At 36.3% G+C, this 13,838-nt stretch overlaps 2 protein-coding genes across 8 annotated transcripts in view; one reads left to right on the top strand and one right to left on the bottom strand.

Annotated features, from left to right (window-relative positions):
- Positions 1-13,838, bottom strand: part of LOC105153430 (uncharacterized) — a 240,439-nt gene that overhangs the window by 120,165 nt on the left and 106,436 nt on the right. The gene's annotated exons all lie outside the window — the stretch shown is intronic.
- LOC105153444 (neural-cadherin) overlaps positions 2,567-13,838 on the top strand; it is a 215,831-nt gene continuing 204,559 nt past the window's right edge. For 3 of the 4 annotated variants that reach the window (XM_087408137.1, XM_087408135.1, XM_087408136.1), the window contains exon 1: positions 2,567-5,349. The gene's annotated coding sequence lies outside the window, so the exon portion shown is untranslated. The remainder of the gene's footprint in view (positions 5,350-13,838) is intronic. The other variant, XM_087408138.1, reaches the window with a different exon arrangement.

Genomic DNA, 13,838 nt, shown 5'->3' with positions numbered 1-13,838 from the left:
AATCATAAATCATTAACTGCATCAGTTCTCAAAGTAATAACTGCGCCAACGTTATCCGTGCATTATCACAATGTTTTTTAAAACGACTATATTAAATCTAAATTAAATCCAAATTATATTCAATTTGAATCAGTTTTTAATCTTATAAATTTCCTATAAATTTCTATTGCTCCTAAAATACATTATTGATTTAACTAGAACTTATAACAAAGGAGATAATAATTTAATTGAAAAAAAATATGTACTAAATTTAATACTTAAATTTAATTTATTATCTGCTAGGTATATATAATATTAATATGGACATTGTTTATTTTGAAATTAAACAATTCAATCACAGAAAACGGATTGATTTTATGTGATTTGTTTTTTTAATTACATACTTTGTGTTAAGTTAATAAATTTTTTTGACTCATATAAAAAAATAAAAAATAACAAAATAGTATTAACTAAAATTGTTTTAAATTTGATTCTTTAACATAGTATATTAGTTGAGAAAATCGCTAAATGAAAACTTGTAAAAAAAATCTGTTACTAAGTCGTCATTGTCACAATCATATTTAATTACATTTTGTCTCATATTGGATTTGCGTTGAATCGTCGTAACGTCACGCGTCACAATGTGACCATTAATCTTCCAGTCTTCGTCGATACTGTCATTGTATCATTTATCAGGATTCGTCGGATTGCAGCGGTGGATCGTGACGTTTTGTGTATCGGCGGGCACCCCGCGACGAGGGTTACGACGACGTTCAGAGTGAATGCCGAGAATGGGAAAGACAACAACTGGCTGATCGTAGGGGGGAAAAAGATCGACAATAGCCGTGCATGAACGTGCGTGCTGTACTTGCATCCGGTCATGCATAATACGCAACATATGCATGTGCCGGTTGACGATAATAATAAGAGCTTGGATAATACTTTCGAACAAAGTAGGCAAAACTTAAATAAAAGTAAGAATTCGTTGAGGAAACGCTCTTTGATGTGAAAAAGTGATGTCAGAGTACCGTTACTTTGTCATAATGATATATACGTGGCACTTTATACCTATCTTGCAGTCTTAGAGACTATTTAATTAGAGACTTAATTAGAGAAAACTGTAATATTAAAGAATAAGCTAAAAACAAGGGATTGCTTTAATAATTATTTTAATAGTGAAGCAATGATAAGTGTGAAATAAGAATTTAGAACGTAATTATACAATTAATTATATAACTAATACTTCTGGTATATTTTCTGAACATCCAAAAATATTCAACCTTCATGAGTTTATCTTTCAAGAAAAAATGAGAAAAAGATAAGCATTCGGATAAGAAAGATATTGATTTGCGAGTAAGCTGAAATAAAATGAACAGAAAAGAGTTCAAATTGATGTCATTAATTATATATTATTATAACTACATTTAAGACTCTCACTAATCCTCCATATCTAAGATTCTCATTCTTATTGAATAATTAGACATGAAAAGATATTTAATAATTACGAAATTATATTAAAAACTAAGAACTAATAATGAATTCGGTTGGATATGCTCTCAGTGCTCACTGGTAAAGTCGTCATATACAAATTAACATAAAGATGTGTGTTTAATATAAATATAGAAACAATCAAACTGCAATCCTCAATACACTTTATTGTTCTTTTAGATAAAATATAATTTTATAATTCGAAATATTTGCATTTCACTTGTGCATTCACAATCATATTAAACTGGGCAATAGCTTTAATAAACACCAGTGCGCACTAGTGAGTTCATTCGATCAATTTCGTTAGAAGTTTCAAAGAAATGTGATTAAATAAAGAAATTTTCATTTCATTGAGGCTTACTTTAAGTAAACTTTAGTTTAGCAAAATTTTAATTTTAAGACCTGTTTGGTTATTAGAATATTCCAAAGTGAGAAATGGAAAATTATTATCATTATTCAACAATAAAATTAAGTTGCTATTTCGCTTCATATTATTCTAGATCAATAGTTCTCACCCTTCTGTTATTTGTGTCACCCTAAATAGCATGCGGCTGTTTCTACTTTTCAACTACCCTATTTTCCTGACTTTGTCGTTTCAGACTTGTATTAGCGTTAACAGTCATTTCTTAAATAAACATCGAGGAAATAGTTTCAATTCTAGAGTACCTATTGACAAATTTTTGCAAAAAAAGTTTGTCAATGCATCTAAATTGAACATCATTATATTAAATGTCACCGATAAACATAATGCGTGCATTTTAAGACATATTATCATATTATTATTATTATAATTTTTACTAAAACTCTTATCCAAACAATTATTTATTTAAATCTGCACGATACGAACAGATTTGTTGAAGTATTTAAAAATTAAACTATTATATATACGGATTTAAAAATAATTTTATTTAAATCATCAGGATAATTATTTCGATGATTAAAACAAAATTATTTTTAGATCTGTGTATAACTCAAGCTGGTTATTAAAATACCAAAACTTTTTGCAACATTGTCATCAACGCTCAAGCATCCTGTATAATCATGTCAATGGTCCAACAAAAGTATTATTTTTAGATCTGTATTTACCTAAATTTTTAAATTGTTTTTTTTTTTAAATTTTTCCGTGAAAAAAAAATATTTTCAGTTGTTTGATTTTATCCGTTAAAATAAGGAAACAAGGGCAAAGGAAATAAGGAAACAAGGGCAAAGTCCCTTAAGTGATTTTTATATCGCAATATTTCTTACAAAATTGAAAGCTATAAAAATAGATGTGCAATCCGTGCATACCGCACAGAATTCGATGTCCATCTCGTATGACGTTCAGCACGAGGTTACGACATTTAGGATGCCGGGCGTTCGGAGTACGCCACGATGAATTTTAGGTATGTCCCGATGTCGAAATAAGACCACGTTCCGCGATATCTATTTGCGGTATCATGAGGTGAAAGAGACCGAAACTTTCGTCGACGCGACGCACCAGGTGGAGTTATTCACCCGCATCTCTCTTTCGCGTTTAGTGTATCTTCCGGTTCATTAACGAGCTAGCTACGGTCTACCGCTTCGATATTCCTTATCGTAACCAGATGCTCTATCACCTCCGAGAAGGTATGCAAATGAGGCTACTCACCCCGTCGATAGTTACAGAAAAAAGAGAAAAAAAAAACGGAAAAAGGAAAAAATGAATTACGCAATGTTAATTAACTTCAAAATGTTTTTAAACGATAGTCTCGACAAAGCGGCTTTCCTTTCCTTTTTCGCGATCGTTACTCATTTTCTTTTTTGCGAAACTTTGTCTATACTGAGTCATGTAGGAGAAGATTCCTATATATTTTGTGTTTTGTTACATAAAGGCTTTTCTGCAATAAAGTAGTAACATTAAATCTATAAGTTTACAATACGTTACAATTTCATGATGAATCACATGTAGTATGTTTATTATATATTTTTATTCAAAAAAATGTAGATGTGTATTTAAACACATGTGATGTTATTGTAACTCTCACATGTTGATGTTTATATCAACATGATATGGATTTAAAATCCATAACGTTTATATTAATAAAACAACATGATAAGAATTATATAAACATCTACGCTTACATTTGTAATGTTAAATCTACGCTTACATTTTTTAAAGTGTTTTAACAAAACTAACTGAAATATTTACAGCGTACAAATGTTTGAAATTTATTTGTTTAATAGAACTGAAATCAGTAATAGAGCGACACCAAATATACAGTTGAAGATGAAAGATATTATCAAATTCCGTCAAATCTACGATTCATTCTTCTAGAACGCTGACGATGAGACAATAGAAGAAATTGCACGAAACCCGATTGAAAGAATCAGATTCGCGATTTCCTCACGTTTTTTCTAGACTTCCGGTTTTTCACGTATGTAATACGTTATAAGAGTACGTCTACTCCCTCGAGCTTTTATCTAGCAAGTTTCGCTTGCCAAGAATCCGCAGGCCATCGGATCCAAGAGGCAACCCCCCGTCGCGTCAACCTCCCCGTGGTCACCGCCGACCTCGCTACTCGCATTATCTTCATTCTCGATCGTGGATGTCGGTGTTGGGGGTGACGCGCGCGAGGGCAACTTTAACGGCACGCAGGCGACGTATACGACCGAAGCGTGGCTCTTGCGCGAGGGTGAACGCGCGCTCGCGCACCCTGCAACCCCTCTCCCTCCTTCCCCCTAAGGGGTGACGATACTGCTCGACGTTCCTCATGGCAGCGACGGTGGTGACGGTGGTGGCGTTGGCTGTGATAGTAAAGTCGTCCGAGTACGGGCGAGGAGAGAGAGGACAAGGGATCAGCACCGTTCAGGGAACGAAGGGGGTGCGGTGAAGGGACCATCGGTCGACCATCCGATGGTGGGGACGACGACGAAGAGGTGGGGAGTTCGCACGTCGACCGGAACGGCCCCACCAAGTTTTATCCAACGATCCGGGAGGCTCGTCGAGGTAGTGGTCCGCGCCCCACAGCCGCGACAGCTCGAAGCGCGCGCGCCGCGTCTCTCGAGTTGCGCTTCGCTTCAGAGTTGCGCGTGAGGGAAGCGGAGAAGCAGAGGTGCCCGGAGAGGAGAAGAAGCGTGGTGTATGTGGTATACGGAATAAGCGACGATTGCACGCGCACCGGGGTATCCTGTCCTTTCTCGAGGGCGCCACCCAGCGCAAAAGGGGTCGGCACGACGTTGTCCCCGTGTTAACTGGAAGACAACACTCGCCCTGAGGGTGCCCTGTCGAATAGGGAGCAATCGTGCAGGGAGTGCGTAGCCGTCGTCAGTCTGTCAGTCTTTCAGGAGTGTTAATCTCGTGCACCGCGTCGATCGTTATTCGGGCTGCGCCGGTGGATGTTTCGCGCACTCCTGTGGGAACTTGCGGGTGAAAGTGCCCGCGGAGCACGAGTGCGGGGGACAACTTCGCTGTCGTTGTCGCAGCTGGATCTCGACGGGGCACCATACAGTTCCAGTGAACGTCGACCAGGTCGCCGGTTCCAGTAAACGGTGAACTGGTGTAATCCGACGAGCGAGACGCAGAGCCGCGTATACGTGGACACGCCGCTCGAATTTCGCGGTTACTCCACAACGATATCCGGATATACCTGCTTGCTCTCGCCTGCCCGGTTAGAGCGAGCGCGTCTTGTTTTTCCTGTCGGGGTGGTTTCCGGGGTGGAGGAAGTTGCACGTATACGTGGGGAGTGTCGCAGGTGCGGAGGAACTCGCGGGGGAGGGTGGCATATACCGGGGGCAGGGGGGGTGAGGGAAGGTGTGTGTCCTCGTACTCCTGCGCAACGCCGGAGCACCACCGGAGTCCTGGTCGGGAGGAGCCGTTCATTTGGCACACACGGGAAACGCTGTAGCATCTGGCTGACGGATAGTGTATGTATCAAAATCAGCTACCACCTGGATCGCGCGGATCTCCGGCTTGGCAGTGCCGCGCTACAGCCTCTCTCCTTAGGTTCTCTCCTAACACCCCCAAACAGGTTATTGATTTTGCCGAAGTAAGGAGGTACGTGCGGATGTAGCCCGTACGCCCTGCGGCCTACGACCTGCTCTCTTTCACCCTCGTGTCCTTTCCTTTAATGTGTCTCTCCCTCTATTTCTTACCCCATCATATTCCATCCCTCCGTCCATCGCCGCCGTCCATCCGTTTGTTCGTCTAATTGTCCATCGACTTCCTCGTCGTGTGACTTGTCCTTGATCCTGCGTACTTCTGACGGCAGGTGGACTTACGTGAGCTTTCCGCAGATATATATACACACACATTCCCTTTTGAAAATGCGCGTGGCGTTGCTGTTGCATGATGCTATACAATACGTCATGGTCGCGCCGTATCAGGTGCACGTTTAATTTAGTTTTCAAAAAATTAGGAGAGAGTGGTATTGGGCATACTTGAGGTGACGTAATCGAGATATATTGAGGATACGTGGCGGGTACCGAGAGTTGCAATTTCGTAGCTTCTATTTGCTACTGTGATATATTTCTACACTGTGTACTCCTACATATATCAAGTTTGTTGTCGATCGGCAGTCGCATGTGAAAGAATTAAAATGAATTCAAACACTTGATTTTAATCTTACACTCTAATGTAATAAACGTTCTTACGATCGCAATTGATGTGATCGTTGATATGTCTATGCCAAGAAATATTATTCTATTTCATGGAGAATTTTTTTTCGAATTGATTTTTGGAAAATCTTCTTAATCTCTTCTTAATCTCAATATAAATAGTTATTTATTTCGTAACGTATTTTAATTAACCTTTAGGCAAGTAATCAATGCTATTATATCTTTTTCTTTGATATCTTTCTACTTCGTTAAAGTGTTAGATTACATGTACTGTTGATTGAAATGATATGAAATGATAAATTCCAGATTAATGGTTGAAGCATAATGATTTATGTGCTGTATAAGTATTCTTATTTTCTTTATCATACTGTTAACACCTAATCTATTCTTTTTTATTACATGTTTCGTGTTATAGTAGATACTTTGTCTTCTTCCTATTGATCAAATTTTTCTCTCCCTCTTTCGTTGGTAAAATTGTTCGCTCTTGCATAATCAATAATTGTTCATGTTATAGAAGATTGAAAATGATATAACGTGTACTGAGCCGGGCATATCATCGATTACGTCGATCGTGATTTTAGAGAAACATTAGATCATCGATAAGAGAATTTATTTCGTATAAAGTTGTTATTTTAATCAAGAAGTATTTTATTTTGTCGATTAACATTATCCAACGCAAAAGTTTATCGTATACATTGTCGAGTGTAAAATGATTGTATAGTGTAAAATACAACTCTTACGTGGCTTTGGAATAATCCAGCATTTCAATGATTCTTACTCAACTTTGCTTTTTCATGTCCAAAGAAGAGACGATATGAATTCCGTCAATCGTAATGGCTGTTCGACGGCTCTTTCATCTTTTCTTAATAATTCGGCAAGAACTTCAAAAAGATTTATGACTTCTTACTTCTTACTTTTTCATTCTTCAAGTAATATCGTGCAATCGATTTCTCATTGCAAACGTGTCACTGAATGGTCGCCTAGAGAATATTGTTAGATAGATAACTCTAGTATTTTGCTATGAGAAAGTCGTTTTTGTAGCACGCTTATATTTTATGAAACCTATTGTTAAAAACTTACAACATTTCTTTGAGTGAGATTTATAATTCATTACTTCACTGTATTCCTACTCCAAAATATGACATTGTCAGTGTCACTATAGTTCTCTCGTTCCGTTAAATAAAATATCAAGATCTCTCTCTCTCTCTCTAAGTATAGATTCAATAGATTTTGTAAATAATCATATCAACTTAAAGAAAAAAAATGCTGTGTCATATTCTCATATTCGCAGTAAACTTGAGCATAAATTTAAGTCTAAATGACATCTTACTTGAACAAATAGAGAAACGTGAGATAAAACTTATTGTTTATAATTCATTATCTCTCATATCAGTTAAACGTCAGAATCAAAGCTATTATTATTCATTACATAATATTCGGGACATTTTAGCGAGGACTCAATTCAACTAGTTTCGACAGAATATGATTTATCAAGCAATAATTCATCCTAAAGCAAAACTCTTTCGTTTTTCGAAACTCTCGCGGATCGCGAGGAGTTAGCGTCGTGTCGTTCGCGACACGTCGTGTCAACGAACCTCCGTGACACATTGTTACGGAGTAGCGTGACCGTATACTTCAGACAGCAGGTTACGAGCAGATTCCAACTGACACCGGATCGATCCGAAGGGGGGGAACTTTTCACGGCGGAGGCGGCGGCAGAGGAGGCAGGTGGCGGCGGTGTGGTCTTTCGCGAAACCGGCGGGCTTGTAGTAAATCAATAGAAGCCACGTGAACTCGCGACAGACGATCGCTCTGTCACGCTCCGCGGAAGGCCGCGCGACCTCGTGCGAATTCGACGAGCGAGTGGATCGATAATAATTCGGCTGAAGCCGCCTCCGAGAAGGATTTGACCCTTTGAACTCTGGACAGTTTTTCGACCTATCACTCATTTCTTATTATACCGAGCTATTCTTGCGTATTTTAATATGCAGTGAAACTCACAACTTTCAACAATGTAATCCGAACAGAAGACTCGTTTGCTTTAAATAGCTAATTGGCTTTCAATAACAGGCAGAGAAGAAATTCTGATCGATATCATTGCGCGAATAATAAATATGTTTGCTTTGTGTATACAGAATTTCCTAGAAATCGCACTGAGGAAAAAGTTCGATGTGATTTGTGATTATAATGTAAAAATCATGGTTAGAAACTCCATTTTTTTAAAAATAATTTTACTACTATAATGTTAGCAATAATAATTATATTTATAGTGCAACAAAAAATATACAGTTGGCACCGAAAATGAATTATAAATTAGTTAACTTTAAATTCTGGTGATTGCAATCATTTTTTCTCTCAGTGCAACAAATGCATTTTTTTTTTTTTTAGAATTTTATTTGACAAATTTTTATAAAATTATTTATCAGGCGTTAAGTTTCAATATTTAATATCTTAACAAAATTGTGACTTGAAATGTTTATCTAAATAGAAATGAATTAAACAAACCATCAGATTTTTTGTTATCTTGCATCTTCAATTCGTCAATATCGCGAATAATTTTATAACGTCAATCTTTCACCGTTTTTCTTAATTTATTCTCTGATGTAGTACATTAACGAAAACATATCCGGTATGTTCTTGTTTGGATTTACAGAGATGAGATTTTTTGATGAATAATGAACTCTAGCTATAAAGATAAAACGTTTGCGAAAACAATCTCTGCTATTTTAGTAATATTGTGCGCTTGGATGCAGCGATAAGACGTGATGCGCGTGAATAACACGTGACACAACATTTCGCAGTGTTGTAAAACACTTTATGAATTAAATAGCGATTGTACAGAATTACTGAACTCGCGTTATCAGATAAATAACATGTGTAACGCTTCTTGTACAGATTTTGCTGGTAATTCACAAAGGAGCTATTCAGAGATGTAACATTAATCAACTCGCCCAACGGACATTCGGGATTTATATGTAATTAAACCGCCCTTCATTTCTAACCAAGCTTGCGTTACTTTGCTGCTGTCAAAATAAACGCAACTGTTAAAATAACGATCTGTTACAATAAAATAAGAACACTGTGCAATCGCCATTTTAAACGATCAAAAATTCGCTACGGGATTTGGGACATTATTTATTACTTTACGTGCCGTATAGAAAACAAAGAATTGAAATATACATATATCGAAATTCAACATAAATATCCATACAGTGAATGCAAAAAATATTTGTACAGGAGAATTTTTAAAAACCTTATTTGTACACAATAACAATATTAATTAGCATTTGTAACAATATTAATTAACAATTTTGTACAATGAGTACGTTCTGTTTATTACAGTATAAACAAAAGAGTTAAGTTCGCGTCTTTTATATACGTGCAAATAATAATATAATTTTTCATTCTCGCTTATTTTTAAGAAATATATTGTATTAAAAAAAATGTATTTTATTATCACATCTTTTCAGGTAAAATAATTTTGAGAAATATACGATCTATTTTATTCTTTGTTAATAAATTGCAAACATATTTACTTTTTAAAAATGAAAAGCTTTTAAAAAAGATATCTCCCCTGTACAAATATTTTTTACGTTTACTACATATAAAGCCGTGCGTATATTAAAATACATATATACAGCACATAAAAGTTATAAATAAATTTCCGTTCCAAATTTTATTGCCGGAGATCTAAAGTGGGCTTTGAACACAGATATAAATATAAGAGATTTCATATCACAGCCAATATCTTGCTATAAATATTCGCGACATCACAAAAAATAATGCGAAGTCAGGCAAGACTTTGAAGAGGGTTCTTGATAGAAATAGGAGCAGAGCACATCTGCGGCGTCTGTCACATCCGAGACAAGTATCGCAACTATTTTCGACGTTATTTGGCACACCGCGACACATCAACATCATGCCTAGAATAACATTGAAAGGCCTCATAACATGAAAAAGCCTACTCATAAACTCTCAGTGCAGATCATATCGTACACATATCTCTTTCACTAGCTGTTCGAAGATTCGCGTTCACGATAGTTTACAATGCTTTTTCAATGAGAACAGCTTTGTCAGAGAAGGCGGAAACGATTCAGATATTTTTAATATTACTTTCGTTACGTACGAACGTTACCGTCATAGAGATACGCATACGAGATGTTTGCTTTAATGACACAGCGCTGCAGCGTCGGTAAACACGCAGTCGATGCTTTAGAGTTAATCTCGAAATTAGAGTGATTCGTATAATTTCCTCGCTTTTGGATACCCCGCGAAATAGGATTCATCTCTAAATCCCCGGCGTGTGTCTCGCTGGTGGTGAGCAGGGAACGGTCAATAATCTCGAGGTAAAGCATCGCGACCGCAGTAACTATATATTCCAGGGCGCGCAATTTAATTGCTTTTCCGGCGTCGCATCTTCGTGCTTGTCTCTCTTTTTCTCTCCCACGTTTTCATGTCGATGAGATCTGATCGTCCGAACGAAAGCGACAGCAAGCGAGAGATAGCGACGTGATATCCGCGACGATGATGATCTGCCGCTTGATGACTGCATGGGCGATGGATTGGGAAGAGTACGGTTAATTGCTTTCGTCCCATCGAATCACCGATCGTTGTTTTTCATCTCGCGCGCGAGTCGCTCTGTAAAATGGGTTTATCAATACGGCCCAAATATCTCGGTGAAAACGTCAATAATATCGAGCGACATAACCGCGGCCATCGTGATATTCAGGAAATAAAGGCGGATTGCTTTCGCGAAGGGACAAAGTGAAGTGAAATTTATTATACAGGAATATATATTCGAAATCAAAACTACTGCATATCCTCTGGTCCATGAATATTGAAGTTCAAATGGAGATAAATAGGATTAAAAAAAAAAAAATATTTTAATTTAATAGGAAACGTTATTCGCAATTAATTTCAAGGCAATTTATTAGTGGATTTATGAAAAGTTCAGTTACTGAAATATGTAATGCTGTTAAATTGAGAAAAATGTAAGCGATTGCTAATAGAATTTTCATTATGTAAAGAATAGTTGATTTCGAGTTTGTTAAAATTGTTAAATAACAGCAAATATACTGATATAAATATATCGTACAATGTGCATTACCCAGGTCTATAAATATTTAACGCACTAATTTCATCGCGGTCAATAAACCGCTTACGAAATTTAGGCATTTGGAATATCGTGTTTTGATCCACAATCTATTCCTCCGATAAAGCACGGTTTACTGCGAAACTATCGGCATTCTCGACTCTAAAAGCACAATTGTGTGCTATTGTCGTATTGTAAAACCTGTCCGTATATGCGCTGTATCATCAGTCATATGATGTAAAACTAGCAGGTGTAGCAATACGAAGGTGTCTGTTTGTTCAATTAATGGCGGCTCTTCAATCAAAACTCTGACCCAAATGCAAATATTCAATATGATCACACGCTGCAACGTATTTTCTAATAGCAGTGTAAAATAAGACCAGTATGCAATTAAGTGAATTACGAAGTTTCGCAATTTATCTAGTATGGTTAATTGGGATAATTGAGAACTTTGGAAAATGGGACGACGTAGGGAGTTCCCCACTAATGAAATTAACGGTTACATTTCTTCGCTTCAGTTAAACTTTTTAATTATTTTATCATCTTTATTAAGCCTTTCTCGATTTTACTATTGAATTTTATAGTCATTTATTCAGCCTCTCGTTTATTTAATCCTACGAGTTTCTAAAAGACATTTTCTAAAATTGGAATATTGTACTTGCACATACAGATACAATTTGAGAGAGGTCCAAATTTATATCTCGCGCTCCCATTATATACATACATCTGATATTCTTACATTACAGTCCACGTACGTGGCAAATCGAATGAGTTCAACCATCTAGTAAACACTAACTAAAAGTAACATAACATCGATATTATACAATATTATAATTTCACTGAACAATGTATAGCATGTGTTGTTGATTGTAAAATTATAACACTAATACTACGTTACTTTTAGTTGATGTTTGCTGAGCAATTATTACTTTTTCTATTTTTATATGCATGTGCATTACAACCATTGACGTACGAATATAAAAAGTTTCGTTTCGAATAATACAAAATATATCTAAGTTTTTCTCCATTTGTTTTTACTTAATATATCTAAACTCACATCAATTTTGTACATCTGCATTATTTAGAGTATTCGCACCACTCGAAATATCTAGCTATGCTGATTACTCAAATATTCGTAATTCCAGCGCAATCCACATCCGGTAATGAGGCTTCCGTGGACGCTGGTACTTTCGGAACTCTCCGCAAACAGAAATTTCTAGATAATGTCGTAGGGCAACGTCGATGGAGCCCAAACGTAACGTTACAACCGCAGAGCGGTCGCGGCGCACGCTAATTGCGTTCGTCGCATCAAAACAAAGTCGCTGGTTGCAATCCCCTAGAGCGGTTTGCAAAATGAGGCCAATGACCAACCGGCGGTTGCTTGTGTGGAAGCCTGCCAGTGTCCCAAAATACAACGGAAGTACCATTCGCGGGTCAACGTTTTCCAAACCGTCCGTACGTGTCGTACGTCGTACTGACAAAGTTCCGGCGTGTTCTGCGCAGGGCAAGATATTCATTGGGAACAAAGGGTTTCGATCAGTATTTCTTAGACCAATTTAGAATGTTATATTGGAATCTACGAACCTGAAACGTATTTATGTTCTTTGGAGTAACGTGAACTTTCTGGATGTTGTTTGCATAAAAGATATCTGACGCATTGAGTTATATGTACTTGATTACCAAAAAACGATTATTATTTCAAATTTAAGTAAATAAAAAATAAATCACTCTCGAAAATTGAAAAACAAAGTGATTAAAACAAAGAGAGTCAACTGAAAATCAGCGCAATGAAAACAATGCGCAAATTATTTTTAAAAAACGACAGTAATTATATATATATATATATATAATTCAATGGAAATAATTTTATAATAGTTAATAAAAAAAAATCAAACGTTTCACTTTTGAGTCAACCCCCAACAACAAGTTCAAAAACTGTTTTGTATTTTCTCGATCTGAATTAAAAAAAAGATAACAAAAAGAAATTTTTTTCTAGTATTGACAGAATTAATTAAATTTTTTAAATATGTTTATTCCTTATCACAATAATAAACATTTAAAAATATTTCGTACAAACGTATTAAAAATAAATACTATACTCTACGTACTATAGCACGCTATATATTTAGTTGTCTTATTTTATTGGGATATATAATATCAAAAATTCTTGTAATGGTAATATATAAAGTAAGTGTCGTTGCACAAAAATATTAGATGATGAAAAATATTAATCCCAACGAGAGAAAGGTGGATACACGCGATATATGCATGTTTATCAAAAACATATTCTCTTTTTTTGTATCTGAGAACTCGTAAAAATTGTGATGCTAGTAGAGGACCAGAGAAAGGGAGGGGGAGAGAGAGAGAGAGAGAGAGAGACGGCGCGACACTGAGCGTCATGAGATGCATGGAATTCAGAGCGCATCTATGTTAAACTAGATACACAATGTTGGAATGACAGCGATTGTCGTATATGTTGAGTATTCCGCGTCTGGTCAGTCGATGTAGACTATTTTCTGCTCAATAAATAGAAGGGAGGTATAAAAACGCAATATACGAGACGCAGCAAAATTTTGAAAGATTATTTTCCAATTGCTGCTTCATCATTCAATAGAAATTTATCGTACAATAAAATAGAAGATACATGTGCATTATGGTTAAACATATGAACCACAATTATTTTTTAAAATAATAGTCAATAATAAAG

This window comes from Acromyrmex echinatior, chromosome 7 (genome assembly GCF_024713525.1).
Source record: "Acromyrmex echinatior isolate Ae372 chromosome 7, ASM2471352v2, whole genome shotgun sequence".
In the NCBI taxonomy this organism is placed as follows: Eukaryota; Metazoa; Arthropoda; class Insecta; order Hymenoptera; family Formicidae; genus Acromyrmex; species Acromyrmex echinatior.
The sequence above is the reverse complement of the archived record's forward strand: the minus strand, read 5'-3'. Positions and strand labels throughout refer to the sequence as shown.